A 21,354-nucleotide genomic window follows, 5' to 3' on the forward strand; every position below is an offset into this window, starting at 1 on the left:
AAAAATTTTTTTCATGTAATCAAAAAGTGTCAGAAAGGGCTTTGTCTTCAAGTGGTTAGAAGAGTGGGTGATGTGTGACATAAGCTTCTAAATGTTGTGCATAAAATGCCAGGACAGTTCAAACCCCCCCCAAATTACCCCATTTTGGAAAGTAGACACCCCAAGCTATTTGCTGAGAGGCATGTCGAGTCCATGGAATATTTTATATTGTGACACAAGTTGCGGGAAAGAGACACATTTTTTTTTGTCACTAAATGATATATTGCTCAAACATGCCATGGGAATATGTGAAATTACACCCCAAAATACATTCTGTTGCTTCTCCTGAGTATGGGAATACCACATGTGTGGGACTTTTTGGGAGCCTAGCCGCGCACAGGACCCCGAAAACCAAGCACCGCCTTCAGGCTTTCTAAGGGCGTAAATTTTTTATTTCACTCTTCACTGCCTATCACAGTTTCGGAGGCCATGGAATGCCCAGGTGGCAAAAAAAAAACCCAAATCACCTCATTTTGGAAAGTAGACACCCCAAGCTATTTGCTGAGAGGTATAGTGAGTATTTTGCAGACCTCACTTTTTGTCACAAAGTTTTGAAAATTGAAAAAAGAAAAAAAATTTTTTTTCTTGTCTTTCTTCATTTGCAAAAACAAATGAGAGCTGCAAAATACTCACCATGCCTCTCAGCAAATAGCTTGGGGTGTCTACTTTCCAAAATGGGGTCATTTGGGGGGGGGGTTGTGCCACCTGGGCATTCCATGGCCTCCGAAACTGTGATAGGCAGTGAAGAGTGAAATAAAAAATTTACACCCTTAGAAATCCTGAAGGCGGTGATTGGTTTTCGGGGACCCGTACGCGGCTAGGCTCCCAAAAAGTCCCACACATGTGGTATCCCCATACTCAGGAGAAGCAGCTAAATGTATTTTGGGGTGCAATTCCACATATGCCCATGGCCTGTGTGAGCAATATATCATTTAGTGACAACTTTGTGCAAACAAAAAAAAAATTTGTCACTTTCCCGCAACTTGTTCAAAATATAAAATATTCCATGGACTCAACATGCCTCAAAGCAAATAGCTTGGGGTGTCTACTTTCCAAAATGGGGTAATTTGGGGTGGTTTTATGCCATCTGGGCATTTTATGGCCTTCAAAACTGTGATAGGTAGTGAGGAGTAAAATGAAAAATTTACGCCCTTAGAAATCCTGAAGGCAGTGATTGGTTTTTCGGGGCTCCCAAAAAGTCCCACACATGTGGTATCCCCATACTCAGGAGAAGCAGCTAAATGTATTTTGGGGTGCAATTCCACATATGCCCATGGCCTGTGTTAGCAATATATCATTTAGTGACAACTTTTTGTAATTTTTTTTTTTTATTTTTTTTTTTTTGTCATTATTCATTCACTTGGGACAAAAAAAAATGAATATTCAATGGGCTCAACATGCCTCTCAGCAATTTCCTTGGGGTGTCTACTTTCCAAAATGGGGTCATTTGTGGGGGTTTTGTACTGCCCTGCCATTTTAGCACCTCAAGACATAGGCAGTCATAAATTAAAGGCTGTGTAAATTCCAGAAAATGTACCCTAGTTTGTAGGCGCTATAACTTTTGCGCAAACCAATAAATATACACTTATTGACATTTTTTTTTTACCAAAGACATGTGGCCGAATACATTTTGGCCTAAATGTATGACTAAAATTGAGTTTGTTGGATTTTTTTTAGAACAAAAAGTAGAAAATATCATTTTTTTTTCAAAATTTTCTGTCTTTTTCCGTGTATAGCGCAAAAAATAAAAATGGCAGAGGTGATCAAATACCATCAAAAGAAAGCTCTATTTGTGGGAAGAAAAGGACGCAAATTTCGTTTGGGTACAGCATTGCATGACCGCGCAATTAGCAGTTAAAGCGACGCAGTGCCAAATTGTAAAAAGTGCTCTGGTCAGGAAGGGGGTAAATCCTTCCGGGGCTGAAGTGATTAAAAAAATTTTTTTTTTTTCTTATTTATTTTATTAATTTTTATATTTTATAAATTGTGTTAAAAAAAAATGTTGATGACTTATATTGCTGTCACAAGGAATGTAAACATCCCTTGTGACAGTAATAGATGGTGACAGGTACTCTTTATGGAGGGATCGGGGGTCTAAAAGACCCTCGATCCCTCCTTTGCATTTCAAAGTATTCAGATCTCTGAAAACGGCGATTCTGAATACTGTGTATCTTTTTAAAATCGCCGCCATTGGCAGCCGAGTAAACGGGAAGTGACGTCATGACGTCGCTTCCACGTTTACATTTAGAGGGCTGGAACGAAGCTGTGGACGGCCCACAGCTTCGTTCCAGCCCGCCCCCAGCCGCCGGAGGCAAAAGGGAGGCCCGGTAACAGCGGCGGGAGGGGGCGACGTCCCCTCCCGCTGCTCCGGTATAACAGCCGAGCGGCTTTTAGCCGCATCGTTGTTATACCCGGAAAGCCGATCGCCACTGTAAAAAACGGTACTGGGATGATGCCTGCAGCTGCGGGCATCGTCCTGGTATAACCCCGGAAAGCCGAGTACGCATATCTGCGTACGCTCGGAGGGAAGGGGTTAATCTAGGCTTACCTGTAGGTAAAAGTAGTCTGTAAGGGTTTACAACCACTTTAATACGGCTATCTTTGTCTACAGCCCTAAAATGCACACTTCTTCTCCTACTCCAGTTTCTCAACCTGAGTTGGATCCCAAATTACTGGTCGAAGAGGATATTGAGACAGTATTGGAGGAAGCTGCTGAGGATTTTCTTCCCCAGATTCACTATAATAAAGAGGGAACTTCATGCTTTTGTTAACTTTGAAAAGATCATTGCCTCTGTCTGCAAAAGCCTTAACATTGTGCAACCTGATTCTTCTCTATCTCACCATGTCCCTAGGGGTTTATAAGGGAAAACATTCCCTATTCAATAACAGAATCTGCATTATAGAATGTCTTGATCACTCCAGAAAGTCTTTTCACTCCTGTCAAAATCTTTGAACTGTATCCAGTGAAAAAAGAGTTTGCAAAGAAGTAGGCTATCCCTGTGGTTGATCCTGCCATCTTTGTCCTAGGCAAATTTCTCACTGTACCTCTTGAAGTTCCTTTTTTTTAAAGATTCTGCAGATAGAAAATTTGATACACTCCTAAAAGGACCCAGCCCTGCAACTAGCTTTTACTGCAATTTCAGTATGTCAACCTGCGGTAACTGAACTAGGACAATGAACAACCAGCATGGCCCTGTATTCCAGGATCGTGTTGTTACTGAGCAATTACAGCATTTGCCTTCTGCTTTGCTTTTTGTGTGGATGCCCTAAAACATGTCACAAGACAAATTTTCCAGAATGGCTTTAATTTCCATTCACATGCGTTTAACCTTATGGCTTAAAGCTTGGACAGCTGAAGCTGCCTGCAAAAGGCACCTCACACACATGCCCTTCCAAGGAAGATGTTTGTTTGGCAAGGCACCTGACCAATTCATCACTGGTGGGAAGGTTTTACTTCCCAAAAATCCCCTCCTCAGGATCCCCTAGCGCCTCTAAACACAGAACACCTGTTCACTCTAACCAGGCTTCAACTTCTAAACCTAAATTTAGCCCTTCCATTCGGCATAAGGCTTAGCCCACAAAGGCCAGAAAGCCTCCCCCTAAGCCTTTTTTGCACCCAAGGGGTGCCCTCATTTCTAAGAGTGTGCGGACATCTGCTATAGTTTGCTTTTCTCTATGGGGCACAGATGTCCCAAACCTGTGGAGTCAGTGGTTTCAAAAGGGTGCTAAAGAGTTCAAACTTTTACCACCTCATCACTTTCATTTTTTGTGGTGTCAGTATCACCACAAGACAGGTTCAAAGGGTTCCATTAAAAACCATTTACAGTACTAAATACCATGGGGGGTATTCGTCCTATTCTGGCCTTAAAATCTTTCAACAGATTTCTTTGAATTGCTAAATTTTGCATTGAATCTGATAGGTCAGTAAGGCTGGCTATACAGTTGGGAAAATTAAGGTGAAAAAAACACCTCGCTGTCATGGGCCCCCCAGCCCCCCCGTTTTACTTACCTGAGCCCGTTCACCTGCTGTGCGCGTCCCCCAGCGTCCTCTTCTCCACTGAGTCTGGCCGTTGATCGGATAGATTGATAGCAGCGCAGCCATTGGCTCGCGCTGCTGTCAATCACATCCAATGATGCGGCCGCCGGGGGGAGCGAGACCAAGTCATACACTTGATGTCTATGGACGCCAAGTGTATGACACGGGAGTGTGCCCGCAAGCTAACCTCCTCGGGAAAGAGCTTCCCAGAGGGGGTTAGCTTTAGCGGGGAGGAGCCGAGACAGCTGCCATGGGACCCCAGAACAGCAGGATCGGGGCCACTCTGCACAAAACGAACTGCACAGCGGAGGTAAGTATAACATGTTTGTTATTTAAAAGAAAAAAAGAAAAAAAACGAACCTATACAACCACTTTAAGGTCTGGAGGCTGGCTAGGCCACTCCATGACCATAATGTGTTTCTTCTTGAGCCACTCCTTTGTTGGTTTGGCATATTTGTTTGTAAGTGGGTAAACCTTCAAAATCTGCAGGGGATCAAATAATTATTTTCCCCACTGTATATTATACAGTTGTAAAATTTTCCTTTTAGATTTAGCAAAACAATATAATTATTGTATGCAATTAGGCAGGCCCTTGCACTACATAGTGGAAGGTGAATCTAAAGGAAATTAAATAAGAAAATTGTATAATGTATGGCCAGCTTAACCCCTTGCCACCGAGAGTACGCAGATTCGCGGCCTCGGCTTTCGGGGGTTATACCAGGATGATGCCCACAGCTGCAGGCATCATCCCGGTACCGTTTTTTAGAGCCGCACATCGGCTATCCAGGGATAACAACCGATGCGGCTAAAAGCCACTTTGTTGTTATCCCGGAGGAGCGGGAGGGGACATCCCCCCCCCCCCCCCTTCTGCCGCTCTTACCAGGCTTCCCATCCCCCAGGGAGTCCCGATCATTGATCAGCCTCTTCCGGTGGCTAGAGAGAGAATGGCACGAAGCCGGAAACGGCTTCGTTCCAGTCTTCTCTCTGTAAAACACGGACGTGACGTCATGACGTCACTTCCTGTTTACTCGGCTGCCAATGGCGCTGGTTTTAAGAAAATATACAGTATTCAGAATCGCCGAAAATGGCGATCTGAATACTATGAAGTGCGAAGGAGGGATTGGAGGTCTTTTAGACCCCTGATCCCTCCATAAAGAGTACCTGTCACCACCTATTACTGTCACAAGAGATGTTTACATGTTTAAAAAAAAAAACAATTTTTAAGCCCCCCTGTCCCCGCGAGTTCGCGCAGCAAAGAAAACGCATACGGAAGTCGCGTGCGGAAATGTAAACAGTGTTCAAATCACACATGTGCGGTATCACCGCGATCGTCAGAGCGAGAACAATAATTCTAGCACTAGACCCAGAAGAACCTAGTGCACAGACATACTCGAGACTTGTTGCAGACAACCCCTGGTTTCTTCCCAACAGACCAGATCTGCTATCTCGAGATCCTGCACCCTGTACATAGCTCATTTCTAAACTCTGCACCCTGTACATAGCGCATCTCTAAACTCTGCACCCTGTACATAGCGCATCTCTAAACTCTGCACTCTGTACATAGCGCATCTCTAAACTCTGCACTCTGTACATAGCGCATCTCTAAACTCTGCACTCTGTACATAGCACATCTCTAAACTCTGCACTCTGTACATAGCACATCTCTAAACTCTGTACATAGCGCATCTCTAAACTCTGCACATAGCGCATCTCTAAACTCTGCACTCTGTACATAGCGCATCTCTAAACTCTGCACTCTGTACATAGCGCATCTCTAAACTCTGCACTCTGTACATAGCGCATCTCTAAACTCTGCACTCTGTACATAGCGCATCTCTAAACTCTGCACTCTGTACATAGCGCATCTCTAAACTCTGCACTCTGTACATAGCGCATCTCTAAACTCTGCACTCTGTACATAGCGCATCTCTAAACTCTGCACTCTGTACATAGCGCATCTCTAAACTCTGCACTCTGTACATAGCGCATCTCTAAACTCTGCACTCTGTACATAGCGCATCTCTAAACTCTGCACTCTGTACATAGCGCATCTCTAAACTCTGCACTCTGTACATAGCGCATCTCTAAACTCTGCACTCTGTACATAGCGCATCTCTAAACTCTGCACTCAGCGCATCTCTAAACTCTGCACTCAGCGCATCTCTAAACTCTGCACTCAGCGCATCTCTAAACTCTGCACTCAGCGCATCTCTAAACTCTGCACTCAGCGCATCTCTAAACTCTGCACTCAGCGCATCTCTAAACTCTGCACTCAGCGCATCTCTAAACTCTGCACTCAGCGCATCTCTCAACTCTGCACTCAGCGCATCTCTCAACTCTGCACTCAGCGCATCTCTCAACTCTGCACTCAGCGCATCTCTCAACTCTGCACTCAGCGCATCTCTCAACTCTGCACTCAGCGCATCTCTCAACTCTGCACTCAGCGCATCTCTCAACTCTGCACTCAGCGCATCTCTCAACTCTGCACTCAGCGCATCTCTCAACTCTGCACTCAGCGCATCTCTCAACTCTGCACTCAGCGCATCTCTCAACTCTGCACTCAGCGCATCTCTCAACTCTGCACTCAGCGCATCTCTCAACTCTGCACTCAGCGCATCTCTCAACTCTGCACTCAGCGCATCTCTCAACTCTGCACTCAGCGCATCTCTCAACTCTGCACTCTACACATCTCTAAACTCTGCACTCTACACATCTCTAAACTCTGCACTCTGTACATAGCGCATCTCTAAACTCTGCACTCAGCGCATCTCTAAACTCTGCACTCAGCGCATCTCTAAACTCTGCACTCAGCGCATCTCTAAACTCTGCACTCAGCGCATCTCTAAACTCTGCACTCAGCGCATCTCTAAACTCTGCACTCAGCGCATCTCTAAACTCTGCACTCAGCGCATCTCTCAACTCTGCACTCAGCGCATCTCTCAACTCTGCACTCAGCGCATCTCTCAACTCTGCACTCAGCGCATCTCTCAACTCTGCACTCAGCGCATCTCTCAACTCTGCACTCAGCGCATCTCTCAACTCTGCACTCAGCGCATCTCTCAACTCTGCACTCAGCGCATCTCTCAACTCTGCACTCAGCGCATCTCTCAACTCTGCACTCAGCGCATCTCTCAACTCTGCACTCAGCGCATCTCTCAACTCTGCACTCAGCGCATCTCTCAACTCTGCACTCAGCGCATCTCTCAACTCTGCACTCAGCGCATCTCTCAACTCTGCACTCTACACATCTCTAAACTCTGCACTCTACACATCTCTAAACTCTGCACTCTGTACATAGCGCATCTCTAAACTCTGCACTCAGCGCATCTCTAAATTCTGCACTCAGCGCATCTCTAAACTCTGCACTCAGCGCATCTCTAAACTCTGCACTCAGCGCATCTCTAAACTCTGCACTCAGCGCATCTCTAAACTCTGCACTCAGCGCATCTCTAAACTCTGCACTCAGCGCATCTCTAAACTCTGCACTCAGCGCATCTCTAAACTCTGCACTCAGCGCATCTCTAAACTCTGCACTCAGCGCATCTCTAAACTCTGCACTCAGCGCATCTCTCAACTCTGCACTCAGCGCATCTCTCCACTCTGCACTCAGCGCATCTCTCCACTCTGCACTCAGCGCATCTCTCCACTCTGCACTCAGCGCATCTCTCCACTCTGCACTCAGCGCATCTCTCCACTCTGCACTCAGCGCATCTCTCCACTCTGCACTCAGCGCATCTCTCCACTCTGCACTCAGCGCATCTCTCCACTCTGCACTCAGCGCATCTCTCCACTCTGCACTCAGCGCATCTCTCCACTCTGCACTCAGCGCATCTCTCCACTCTGCACTCAGCGCATCTCTCCACTCTGCACTCAGCGCATCTCTCCACTCTGCACTCAGCGCATCTCTCCACTCTGCACTCAGCGCATCTCTCCACTCTGCACTCAGCGCATCTCTCCACTCTGCACTCAGCGCATCTCTCCACTCTGCACTCAGCGCATCTCTCCACTCTGCACTCAGCGCATCTCTCCACTCTGCACTCAGCGCATCTCTCCACTCTGCACTCAGCGCATCTCTCCACTCTGCACTCAGCGCATCTCTCCACTCTGCACTCAGCGCATCTCTCCACTCTGCACTCAGCGCATCTCTCCACTCTGCACTCAGCGCATCTCTCCACTCTGCACTCAGCGCATCTCTCCACTCTGCACTCAGCGCATCTCTCCACTCTGCACTCAGCGCATCTCTCCACTCTGCACTCAGCGCATCTCTCCACTCTGCACTCTGCGCATCTCTCCACTCTGCACTCTGCGCATCTCTCCACTCTGCACTCTGCGCATCTCTCCACTCTGCACTCTGCGCATCTCTCAACTCTGCACTCTGCGCATCTCTCAACTCTGCACTCTGCGCATCTCTCAACTCTGCACTCTGCGCATCTCTCAACTCTGCGCATCTCTCAACTCTGCACTCTGCGCATCTCTCAACTCTGCACTCTGCGCTTCCCTAAACTCTGCACTCTGCTCTCCCCTAAACTCTGCACTCTGCTCTCCCCTAAACTCTGCACTCTGCTCTCCCCTAAACTCTGCACTCTGCTCTCCCCTAAACTCTGCACTCTGCTCTCCCCTAAACTCTGCACTCTGCTCTCCCCTAAACTCTGCACTCTGCTCTCCCCTAAACTCTGCACTCTGCTCTCCCCTAAACTCTGCACTCTGCTCTCCCCTAAACTCTGCACTCTGCTCTCCCCTAAACTCTGCACTCTGCTCTCCCCTAAACTCTGCACTCTGCTCTCCCCTAAACTCTGCACTCTGCTCTCCCCTAAACTCTGCGCTCCCCTAAGCTCTGCACTCTGCGCATCCCTAAACTCTGCGCATCCCTAAACTCTGCGCATCCCTAAACTCTGCGCATCCCTAAACTCTGCGCATCCCTAAACTCTGCACTCTGTGATTGTTGCAATATTTTATGTCACACAGTATTTGTGCAGCGTTCTTTTAAACTCAACTTTTTGGGGGAAAAGACACTTTGATGAATTTTAAAAACACAAAATGGACTCCTGTTCAAGGAGAATATTCCTGATGGGTTGAAAGGGTGGTTTCCACAAGGCAGAAAGAACCAAGTTTAGATCCCAAGGAAGCACAGGGTGCTGCAAGGGGGGGCTTATTACAAGATACACCTTAAAGAAAGGGAAAGTGAAATCAAAGGTCTTTAAAGAGGAAGTAAACCCTGATGGGTTTTACTTCCTCTTTATTTCTCTGCAAAGGTAAAGCATAATGGGCTACTATGTATGTGTCACTTTCCTGAAAACGAAGCCTGCAATGTCACTGCTGTCCCCACTAGCAGCCAGCGTCCATCTTCACCCCCTTCCTTCCAGGGGCCGCGAACTCTGGCTCTGTGACATGCGCGCGGGAGCTGCCAGTCACGGCATGACCCTCTTTAAAAACAGCACAATCTGCCCTTTCTAAAGTGCGCATGCACCGTAGACATTGGCACATGGCTTTATTGTAAATATCTCCTAAACTGTGGAGGTTTAGGAGATCTTTCCAGCACCTACAGGTAAGCCTTAATATAGGCTTACCTGTAAGTAAAAGTGGTTGTACAAGGTGTACAACCACTTTAATTTTGATGATTATGGCTTACAGTTAGTGAAAACCCAAAATTCAGTATCTCCGAAAATTTTAATATTGTGATTGTGACATATTGTAGACTCAGGGCTTTTTTTTCTCAAACAATAGGTGCTGGAACTCAACCACGAACCCCCTCGCCCCCACACACCCTCCAAATCACATCAAATAGTGGGTGTGGTCAGATTTCACAAACAGTAGGAGGGTCTTAAAGGGGCATTAAATACCAGGATTGCATTACATACAGAGTGCAGAGCTCAGGAGGGTTGCACACAGTGCAGAGCTGTCACTGTCAGACTTCTGTGTTTACAAGTGATTTTGGTGAGCAGGCACCAAAGGGTCTGAGCCAGAGTTGGTAGAACTGAGTTCCACCTGAAAAAAAGCCCCTGTGTAGACTCATGGTGTCTTTAAGTGGTTTGATTCACTGGGTTACACAATCATGGGGAAGACTGCTGACTTGTCAAGACCACTGTCCAGAAGACAGTCATTGACACCCTCCACAAGGAGGGTAAGTCGAAAAAGGTCATTGCTAAAGAAGTTGGCTGTTTAGAGTGCTGTATCCAAGCATATTAATGGAGAGTTGAGTGGAAGGAAAAAGTGTGGTAGAAAAAGGTGCACAAGCAACAGGGATAACCACAACCTTGAGAGGTAATTCAAGAATTTGGGGGGGAGATTCACAAGGAGTGCACTACGGCTGGTGTTGGTGCTTCAAGAGCCACCACACACAGACTTATCTAGGACATGGGCTACAATTGTCGCATTCCTTGTGTCAAGCCACTCCCGAACCAGACACAACGTCAGAGGTGTCTTATCTGGACTAAGAAGAAAAAGGACTGGACTGTTGCTCGGTGGTTCAAAGTCCTCGAGGTCCCAGAGTCTGGAGGAAGAGTGACGAGGATCCAAGTTGAATGAGATTCAGTGTTAAGCTTCCACAGTCAGTGATACTTTGGGGAGCCATGTCATCTGCTGGTGTTGGGCCACTGTGTTTTTATCAAGTCCAAAGTCAGCGCAGCCCTCTTCCAGCAGGAATTGGGACCTGCCCACACTGCCAATACCTGGTTTAATCCACTTGCCAACCGCCGCACACACATATACGTCGGCAGAATGGCTCCTACAGGCAAATGGGCGTACCTGTACGTCCCTTTGAATTTGCCGCCAAAATAGTGTCAAAAGTGTCCGATGTGTCCGCCATAATGTCGCAGTCCCGATAAAAATCGCAGATCGCCGCCATTACTAGTAAATAATAAAAATGCTATAAATCTATCCCCTATTTTGTAGACGCTATAACTTTTGTGCAAACCCATCAATATTCGCTTATTGCGATTTTTTTTTTTTTTTTTTTTTTTTTCTTTACCAAAAATATGTAGAAGAATACATATCGACCTAAACTGAGGAAAAAAAATTGTTTTTTTTATATATATTTTTTGGGGATAATAATTATAGCAAAAAGTAAAAAATATTGTTTTTTTTTTTCCAAAATTGTTGCTTTTTTTTGTTTATAGCGCAAAAAATAAAAACCGCAGAGGTGATCAGATACCACCAAAAGAAAGCTCTATTTGTGGGAAAGAAAGGACATGCATTTTGTTTGGGTACAACGTTGCACGACCGCGCAATTGTCAGCTAAAGCGACGCCGTGCCGAATCGCAAAAAAATGCTCTAGTCAGGAAGAGGGTAAATCCTTCCAGGGCTAAAGTGGTTAATGATCATGGTATCACTGTGCTCGATTGGCCAGCAAACTCGCTTGAGCTAAACCCCATAGAGAATCTGTGGGGCATTGTCAAGAGGAAGATGAGAGACACCAGACCCAACAATGCAGGCAAGTTGAAGGTGGTTATCAAAGCAACCTGGGCTTCCATAACACCACAGGCTGATCACCCCCATGCTACGCCGCATTGATGCAGTAATTTATGCATAAGGAAGCCCTCACCAAAGTATTGTGTGCATACTATACTGTACATGGATGTACTTTTCAGTAAACCAAAAAATGTGTGAGAAGTGGGATTTTAAAGGTACCCCTAATATAGGAAAGAACACTATCAACTAAAAATATACCAAATATTTATTAATGCAGTTTTACAAAAAAGTGCGGTAAAATGTGAACAGTTTTACATTCACAGCCAAAGGTATACATCCTCAACCTAGTATTGACAATGAAGGAACTGTAGTCACAAAGGGTTCAGAACATAACCACGTCCACAAAATTTCAACATGTTTCGCCAGGAAGGCTTCATCAGGAAAATGGACGAGGCTTTTCAATTATTCAACAACAATATTCACGATAAAAACAACCTTGGATGTTCAAAAAAGAAAAAGAGGGGGCGCATGCGCGGCGCGATGCGGGAAGGACGTGAGTAACCACAGCTCCGTCGGTCCCGGACATCACAGGCACAACAACCAGGGCCATACCGCTCACATCCCGGCGAAAGTACCTTCACCGCCTGGAGAACCACCCGGTCCATGCCTGGAAGAGATTCCGGTCTCTCAAAACGCTCCCAGCACAACTTAACTCACTTTCTGCTGGACGCTGCAGACAGAAGGAGCAGAAAGATGTCCCAAGATGGCGCCGGCGCCAACACACAGACTGCCTCTAGGAAATCTGCATCCATGCCATCCGTCCTCACATCTAACGCAGAGATCAGTGAGTACTCATCTCCCCTCTCTAAAGCAGATTTAGATAATAGTCTAACCACCATTTTTGAGAAACTAGTGGATAAAATTGAAAGTGAAGTTCATAAGTCCACCACGGCCTTATCACAAGAGATAGCCAACATTGGCAATCGCACAGACATATTGGAAACTAAACATGATGAACTTTCACTAGCCCATAATGACCTAAGGAAAGATTATGAGACACTTGCTGACAGCTTTGCATTTATGCAGGCTCAAGTTGAAGATCTCGATAATCGAAACAGACGTCATAACATCAGACTGCGTGGCGTCCCAGAATCAGTTACTGACCTCATGCCAACGGTTTCCAAGATCTTTCATAATCTCTTACCAGATAGGCCTCCATCTGCATTCACTTGTGACAGAATCCATAGGGCTCTACGTCCTAAACCTACCCCTGATAAACCACCCAGGGATATTATCATGTGCATGAAAGATTTTCTGGTTAAAGAAGACATCATGCGCGCAGCAAGAAACTCCCCCAACATTTCCCTGGAAGGCAAAAAGCTGCAAATATATCCTGACATCTCCCCCGCCACATTGGATAGAAGACGCAGGATGAAAGAAGTCACTAACATCCTACAAGCAGCAAGAATAAAATACAGATGGGGCTTCCCATTTAAACTCACTATCCCCTACAATGGATCCACATACACAGTATACAACATAATTGAAGGCAAAGAACTGCTTGTGAAACTGGGCCTGCTTGAACCTGAACCACCCAACCGTTTTCCTGTAACCCCTAGATCTTCTCCAATATGGTCCACCCCCTCCTCCAGGCGTAACACAATCAGTCAAAGAAGATGGCGTCAACCTCTGCGTGACATCGCCGATTGACCGCATGACCAGGACATGGACATTGTTTCTTTACCAAGAGTTGAAAAGGAAGGAGAGGGATGAAGAAAGAAGATAGAGACTCTCTCATACCAAACCCCCCCTCCCCCCCCCCCCTTTTTTTTTTTTTTTTTTTTTTTTTTTTTGTGTCTATAACAATCTTTCTGCAATAGAACTACAACTCTATGGCAACTATGCTGCCATTATAATGCTATGAGAGATGGTAATACTCCCTCTGTATTCTATTCCTTGATGACCCTCCTACCCTCTCCTTCCTTACCTCTACCTCTCCTCTTCCCACCCCCCCTCCCCTTTCCCACTAACTTGTTAAATCCTCCCCCCTGGTTACTTCATGAATGGTTTCACTAATTTCTTTTTGAAACCTTTTAATATGCTTACTTTAGACCTGTGACATCCGCCACCGCTGGATTGTCCCCCATCCTGCTGTTGCCGTTGACTGCGACGCTCCCAATCATGGGGTTGTCGCACCCGACCGCACTGGTAGGACTTGGACTTTTGTGTCCTTTTGAAGTTAACTTACTTGTTAGTGACAAGACGTTTCTTGTCCCTTTGGTACTACTTTACATAACTGTTTTACACTTGTTGGTCGCCCTTCGGGCAAATGTTACGATATACTTTAAAAATGGAAGTTTTTTTGATATCCTACAAATACTATGGTATATGTCTTGGTTTAAATTCATTCAATATGGTATGTTACTCACATGGTACTACATACAACTAATTATGATCCATATTTACTTTTTATATAACCCCTACCTCACCTCAGTAAATATTATCACCAATTATACTTATTTTACAAAACATATATTCTTACATATAGCATACTCTGCATATATGTTTGATTTTATTCATAAACTTACTACCTTATCTTTATATAATGGTATTTAGAGTTATTTCACATAATGTCCAAGGTTTCAACTCACCTCATAAACGTAAAAAAGCTTTTCAACACTATAAAAGGCTAGGAGCAGATATTATCCTCATGCAGGAAACACATTTTGCTTCCTCCAACCATCCCAATTATTTTGATAAGTCATTCAACCAATTTTATTATACTACATTTCATAATAAAACTCGTGGTGTTGCTATTTTTATACGCAACACCATTATTATGGATATACAAAATATTTTCAAAGATGCTGACAGCAGATATATTATCATCAAGGGATTTATTAACAATAAAGCTATAACAATAGCCTCAATTTATGCCCCCAACGAATCTCAATCTACTTTTTTCACAAATTTCTTCGACAAACTTGACCAATACAGCTCACCTCATATCATTGTAGGGGGAGACTTTAACATGACAGCACACGCAACACTTGATAGAAGTAAAACTTCCTCTTCAGCAAAAGCTTTCTCTAAATCCACGAACCGCTTTCTAAATAATTTTCAACTTATAGACACATGGAGATCTCACAATGTAGGAATCAGAGGCTATACTCATTACTCATACCCCCATGATGTACACACTAGGCTTGACTATATTTTTTGTACTCCTATTATGCTAGCTAACTCCTCGGATGCGCAGATCCATCCTTGCCCCTGGTCTGATCACGATATTACTTACTTCGAAACGTCCCACATAGGACTCTCCCCTTCCCCTTACAATTGGAGACTTAATAACGCACTCCTAACAGATCCCTCAATATCTCAAACCATATCATCACATATTGAAAACTACTTCACCGAAAATGCTATAGATGATATCTCTCCCTCTGCTATATGGATAGCACATAAAGCAGTCCTTCGTGGACATCTAATTAGCATAGCTGCTAAAAGAAATAAAGAAAAAATCACAAACATTAAAAATCTCACCAAAGACTTAAATCTACTTTACAATAAACTACAGCACGATCCCTCTCAAGAGATCACCAAACAAATCCAAGACAAACGCAATGCCCTGGACCTTATACTATCAGCGAACACGGAAAAATCCTTGAGATTCTCAAAAGCTAAATTTTTACTACACAGCAATTCCCCATCAGCTATGTTTGCTAAAAAACTTAACCATGATCATAAACCATCTCATACATATAAACTTAGAGATCGAGCTGGGAACATGATCACTCACCCTCAAGGCGTTCTTGAGATCTTCTCCTCATTTTATAAAGACCTACTTTGTAGCCCTCAAATCCCTCCTGACCAACCCTCTAAATCATGGTTAGATGATATTCAACTACCCACTCTAAATGCCACCCAAATAGAATCCCTTAATGCACCTTGCACGCATACAGAAATTACAAAAATTATCAAATCTCTCAAAACATCTACGGCCCCTGGCCCAGACGGTTTCTCTACATCATACTATAAAAAATATGCCCCTCTTTTAACCCCACACTTAACCAAACTTTTCAATCTCATCCTTAACGGTGGTAATTTTCCAGATGAAATGCTCCTAGCTAATCTTTCCCTTATCCCCAAACCACTAAAAGATCACTCTCTTCCTCAAAATTACCGACCTATATCTGTCCTTAATAATGATTTAAAAATTTTTGGTAGGTTACTATCAGATAGACTAGCTGCAGTAATTACAAATTTAATACACGTAGACCAAACCGGCTTCATTCCAGGCCGACAAATAGTAGATAATGTCAGATTAGTCACTAATATTATCCAAGATGCCAATTTAACCTCCCAACAATTATGCCTACTCAGCTTAGACATCCATAAAGCGTTCGATAGCGTTAGCTGGTCATATCTAAACCACTTACTTCCTAAATATGGAATCTCAGATAAATTTTTACAGGGTTTTAACGCTCTTTATCATAACCCCCAAACTAGAATTAAAATCCCTGGACACAACTCAGACTTTTTCTCTCTTAGTAGAGGCACCAGACAGGGCTGCCCACTGTCACCATTACTTTTTGCTTTAGCAATTGAACCCTTAGCTCAAAAGATTAGGAATAGTATTGACATAAAAGGATATACAAAAGGAGACAAAGAATTTAAACTCAGCCTATATGCTGATGATGCTCTTCTTTTCATCACAAACCCCCTCACTTCTATCCCATCCCTTTTAAGTACACTGAAATCTTTTCAAAATATTTCAGGCCTCAAAATTAACACTAATAAATGTTCTGCTATTCCAATTAATTACCCTCATAACACCCAATCCTTACTATCACAAAATTTCCCATTTATATGGTGTCCTAAATCATTCAAATACTTAGGCGTCACAATAACCTCCACATACACTCTTTTATATAAATCCAATTATATTCCATTATTCTCACATATCATATCTCTTTTAAAGTCATGGTCCTCTTTTCATATCTCCTTCTTAGGTAGAATATGTGCTATTAAAATGACAATCCTTCCAAAACTATTATACTTTTTTCGCGCCCTACCTATTAATGTTCCTAAATCCAAATTGACCTCTCTTCAGAGAGAAATAAACAAATTTATATGGGCCGAGAGAAAACCAAGATGCAGCTACGCCCTCATGCACAGGCCACAATCTTCAGGCGGCCTAGGCCTCCCAAATATATGGCTCTACTATTTGGCATCAAGACTCACACAACTTACCCAGTGGTACACTCCCTCAATTAATTCCCCATGGAAAATGTTTGAATCCATCTCAATTCTCCCACTCCATCTGCAGGGTATCCTTTGGTCCAACACTACCACTTACAACAAACTTATGAAACACAACATCATTATAGCTCAATTTTACCAATTATGGTCTAAATATAAAGACATATACAAACTCTCATCAGACATACCCCCCCTGGCTTCCTTCATAGGAGACCATAGATTTGTATATGCCTATAACAACATACAAGATTTTTCCACTTGGATTGACAAAAATCTGACTACCTTGAGATCCCTCCAACAAAAATGGGAATTTATCCCATTTTCAGACCTACAAGCCACACATAATTTAGATACAAATGAACTCCAACGTTACCATCAAATTAGAACCTTCTACGCTAAATATTTTGCACTCAATACTCATCCCTCATACACTACATTTGAACATATATGTATTTTATCCTCTAGAGACAGAGGCCTCATATCTAGGATGTATAGTTATATCAATGGTGTTGGTGTTCCCGATAAATCTACACAGATGCTCCAATGGGAGGCAGATATGAATGTCTCGCTTACCATTGAGGAGTGGAGCTCCATGTCAGAAAACCTCCGTAAAAGTAACAAAGCTATCTCCTTCAGAGAGACCCCCCTTAAAATATTCTCTAGATGGTACCTCACTCCTTCAAAGCTCCATACCTTCTACCCTTCCATCTCTCCTAATTGCTTCAGAGGATGTCCGGAATCTGGCTCCCTCTTACACATTTTTTGGAGCTGCAAACATATTAACCACATATGGCTTAAGGCAATTAATTTAATAGAGCAACTTTCTAATCAAAAGATTACTCCCTCCCCTCAGATTTGCTTGCTATACGCTGGTATCCCTGACATTCCTCTCCCATGTATGAGACTATTCCACTCCCTATGTAGTTCAATCCACTGGATGACAGCATTCAACCGGAAATCCTCAAATCTGTCATGGCAACAAGTAATTAATAGAATGGAGCTCCTCAAACTCTCTGAGTGGATTTATCATACCCTTAATGATACCATTCATATTCACCAGAAGAAATGGGCCTATTGGAAACCAACCTAATTGGTTAATATACTAGTACCATAACTACCTACTTCTTATTACTAACATAATGTTTTGCCTTATAATATAAGCATATAAAAATATTTTTATCACTACCTCAGCTTTTGTAACTCAGAGTTATATAACCTATGTTTTGTATTTTCTATATCCTTTTTACTTTTGTACCTACATAATACAATAATGTCAACTATACCGTATGTATATTACCTAAGCTTCCAAATAAAACTTTTGTAAACAAAAAAGAAAAAGAAGTAAATACATAAAGAAAATACATGAACCATTCATATTTATAACACTTGAAAAGCTCTTTAGCTTGTGCAACCATAACTCCACCAAAACCCCCCCTACAAAAACAGAAACAAAGCAACCCTATCCCCCCCCCCCCACACACACACACACACACCAACCCCCATCACACAGGCTCCCACCCACCCCTCCTAATGCTCCCACCCAACACAACCCCCGCGTCAACTCCATACCTCTGTATAGAGTTCTGGGGAAGTCGCAGGGTCCGAGGCATCAAATGAGGGGAGGAGGGGTACCCCCAGAGTTGGCTCCCCCCTGTGGTCCAGATAGATGCCTGATCACCCGTAGGGAGGGATGTATATTCTTATGGATGAAGACCATCACAGGCAAAAAGGATGATTACAGTATCTGTAACATATATCATAGATAGTGAGATTTCACACATATTGCGGGTGAGGGGAGAAGTAGTCCACAGAAAAAAACTAAACAGTGGACACTACTCACCAACCCCCGAAGAGTAGAGGAATATTTGTATTGGGAGCTCATGAGGACTGATGGCACAATATCAATTGTAAAAGAGCACCTGTGCAAGAGAAGACAGGGCTACTCCATAGTTTTTGAAAAAGTATATTAAAAAATGCATGTAGCTATATTCAACTTAAATGCAACGAAAAACATATGTACACTGCGATTTTAAATCTTCAAGAGCACCTGCTCACCTTGAAAAAGTATCACATAGTTATGTAGAAAGCTATGTCACATTTCTATTGGTGCTACTGAAAGGGCACCCTAAGGTGATGGGCCACAAAGGGTAATCACTTCCTATATTTGGGGGGGGAAAAAAAAAAAAGGATTATTTAAAAGGAGATAGAGCACCCAAAGTGGTGCTTGGTTTACAGTTGAGCATATCACAGAGTGCTGGACTGACTAACGGTCAATGTTTAATTTTAACTGGTGCCGGCATCCATGTTCAGCATAAGCTCCCAAACTGCTAACAAGCATCTGAATGTGTGGGGTTTAAATATCCCTCCCCATGGCGCCAAAATGCTGCGTATGTCATCACGCTGCACCGGCACCAAGCGGACGCAAAGGGGGAGTTCCTGGTCCAAGGACTGATTACCCGGAACCAGAAACGACAGACCGGAAGTAATACTACTTCCGGTTACCCAAAACAGCACGGAGACTACCATTGGAGACAGTGCTGAGACAAGAGAATGAAACACTTGGACAATTGGTATAATGGCTGTAGGAATCGGTTGTACCGGGATGCCAAGGGCTATGAGGAGACCTCAAGGCGGGCGTATGCCGGGTTGGCACCCCCTTCCCCCAGAAAAGAAAAGCCCGAGGGGGATGTGTGTCTCCTCATAGCCCTTGGCATCCCGGTACAACCGATTCCTACAGCCATTATACCAATTGTCCAAGTGTTTCATTCTCTTGTCTCAGCACTGTCTCCAATGGTAGTCTCCGTGCTGTTTTGGGTAACCGGAAGTAGTATTACTTCCGGTCTGTCGTTTCTGGTTCCGGGTAATCAGGCCTTGGACCAGGAACTCCCCCTTTGCGTCCGCTTGGCGCCGGTGCAGCGTGATGACATATGCAGCATTTTGGCGCCATGGGGAGGGACATTTAAACCCCACACATTCAGATGCTTGTTAGCAGTTTGGGAGCTCATGCTGAACATGGACGCCGGCACCAGGTAAAATTAAACGACATTGACTGTTAGTCGGTCCAGCACTCTGTGATATGCTCAACTGTAAACCAAGCACCACTTTGGGTGCTCTATCTCCTTTTAAATAATCCTTTTTTTTTTTTTTTCCAAATATAGGAAGTGATTACCCTTTGTGGCCCATCACCTTAGGGTGCCCTTTCAGTAGCACCAATAGAAACGTGACGTAGCTTTCTACATAACTATGTGATACTTTTTCAAGGTGAGCAGGTGCTCTTGAAGATTTAAAATCGCAGTGTACATATGTTTTTCGTTGCATTTAAGTTGAATATAGCTACATGCATTTTTTATATACTTTTTCAGAAACTATGGAGTAGCCCTGTCTTCTCTTGCACAGGTGCTCTTTTACAATTGATATTGTGCCATCAGTCCTCATGAGCTCCCAATACAAATATTCTTCTACTCTTCGAGGGTTGGTGAGTAGTGTCCACTGTTTAGTTTTTTCTGTGGACTACTTCTCCCCTCACCCGCAATATGTGTGAAATCTCACTATCTATGATATATTTTACAGATACTGTAATCATCCTTTTTGCCTGTGATGGTCTTCATCCATAAGAATATACATCCCTCCCTTCGGGTGATTAGGCATCTATCTGGACCACAGGGGGGAGCCAACTCTGGGGGTACCCCTCCTCCCCTCTTCTCTCATTTGACGCCTCGGATCCTGCTTCTTCCCCAGAACTCTATACAGACGTATGGAGTTGACGCGGGGGTTGTGTTGGGTGGGAGCATTGGGAGGGGGGTGGGTGGGAGCCTGTGTGATGGGGGTTGGTGTGTGGGGGGGATGGGGTTGCTTTGTTTTTGTTTTTGGAGGGGGGGGTTTTGGTGGAGTTATGGTTGCACAAGCTAAAGAGCTTTTCAAGTGTTATAAATATGAATGTTTCATGTATTTTCTCTATGTATTTACTTCTTTTTTTCTTTTTTGAACATCCAAGGTTGTTTTTATCGTGAATATTGTTGTTGAATAATTGAAAAGCCTCGTCCATTTTCCTGATGAAGCCTTCCTGGCGAAACATGTTGAAATTTTGTGGACATGGTTATGTTCTGAACCCTTTGTGACTACAGTTCCTTCATTGTCAATACTAGGTTGAGGATGTATACCTTTGACTGTGAATGTAAAACTGTTCTCACATTTTACCGCACTTTTTTGTAAAACTGCATTAATAAATATTTGGTATATTTTTAGTTGGTAGTGTTCTTTCCTATATTAGGGGTGCCTTTAAAATCCCACTTCTCACACATTTTTTGGTTTACTATTTTAGGGATGATGGTACATACCGTATTTATCGGCGTATAACACGCACTTTTTTCCCCTTAAAATAAGGGGAAAATCGTGGGTGCGTGTTATACGCCGATCCCCGCTATTTTGTGATCTGTCGGAGCGATCGCCGCCGACATTCACATAGCTTGTATTTTTAAACATGGCGCCGAGGAGTTCGGAGGGACTCAGGGGCGCTCGTTCAGCTGAACGAGCGCCGCCGAGGACACAGTGACTGGGCGGAGCTGAGATACACATAGCCGAGGGTTCTCGGCTTTTCTCGGCGCCGT

The 21,354-nt window shown here is 43.9% G+C and overlaps 1 protein-coding gene across 4 annotated transcripts in view; it reads left to right on the forward strand.

Annotated features, from left to right (window-relative positions):
• Nucleotides 1-21,354, forward strand: part of LOC141140472 (interferon-induced, double-stranded RNA-activated protein kinase-like) — a 391,078-nt gene that overhangs the window by 268,549 nt on the left and 101,175 nt on the right. The gene's annotated exons all lie outside the window — the stretch shown is intronic.

This window comes from Aquarana catesbeiana, linkage group LG04, assembly GCF_042186555.1.
Source record: "Aquarana catesbeiana isolate 2022-GZ linkage group LG04, ASM4218655v1, whole genome shotgun sequence".
Classification (NCBI taxonomy): Eukaryota; Metazoa; Chordata; class Amphibia; order Anura; family Ranidae; genus Aquarana; species Aquarana catesbeiana.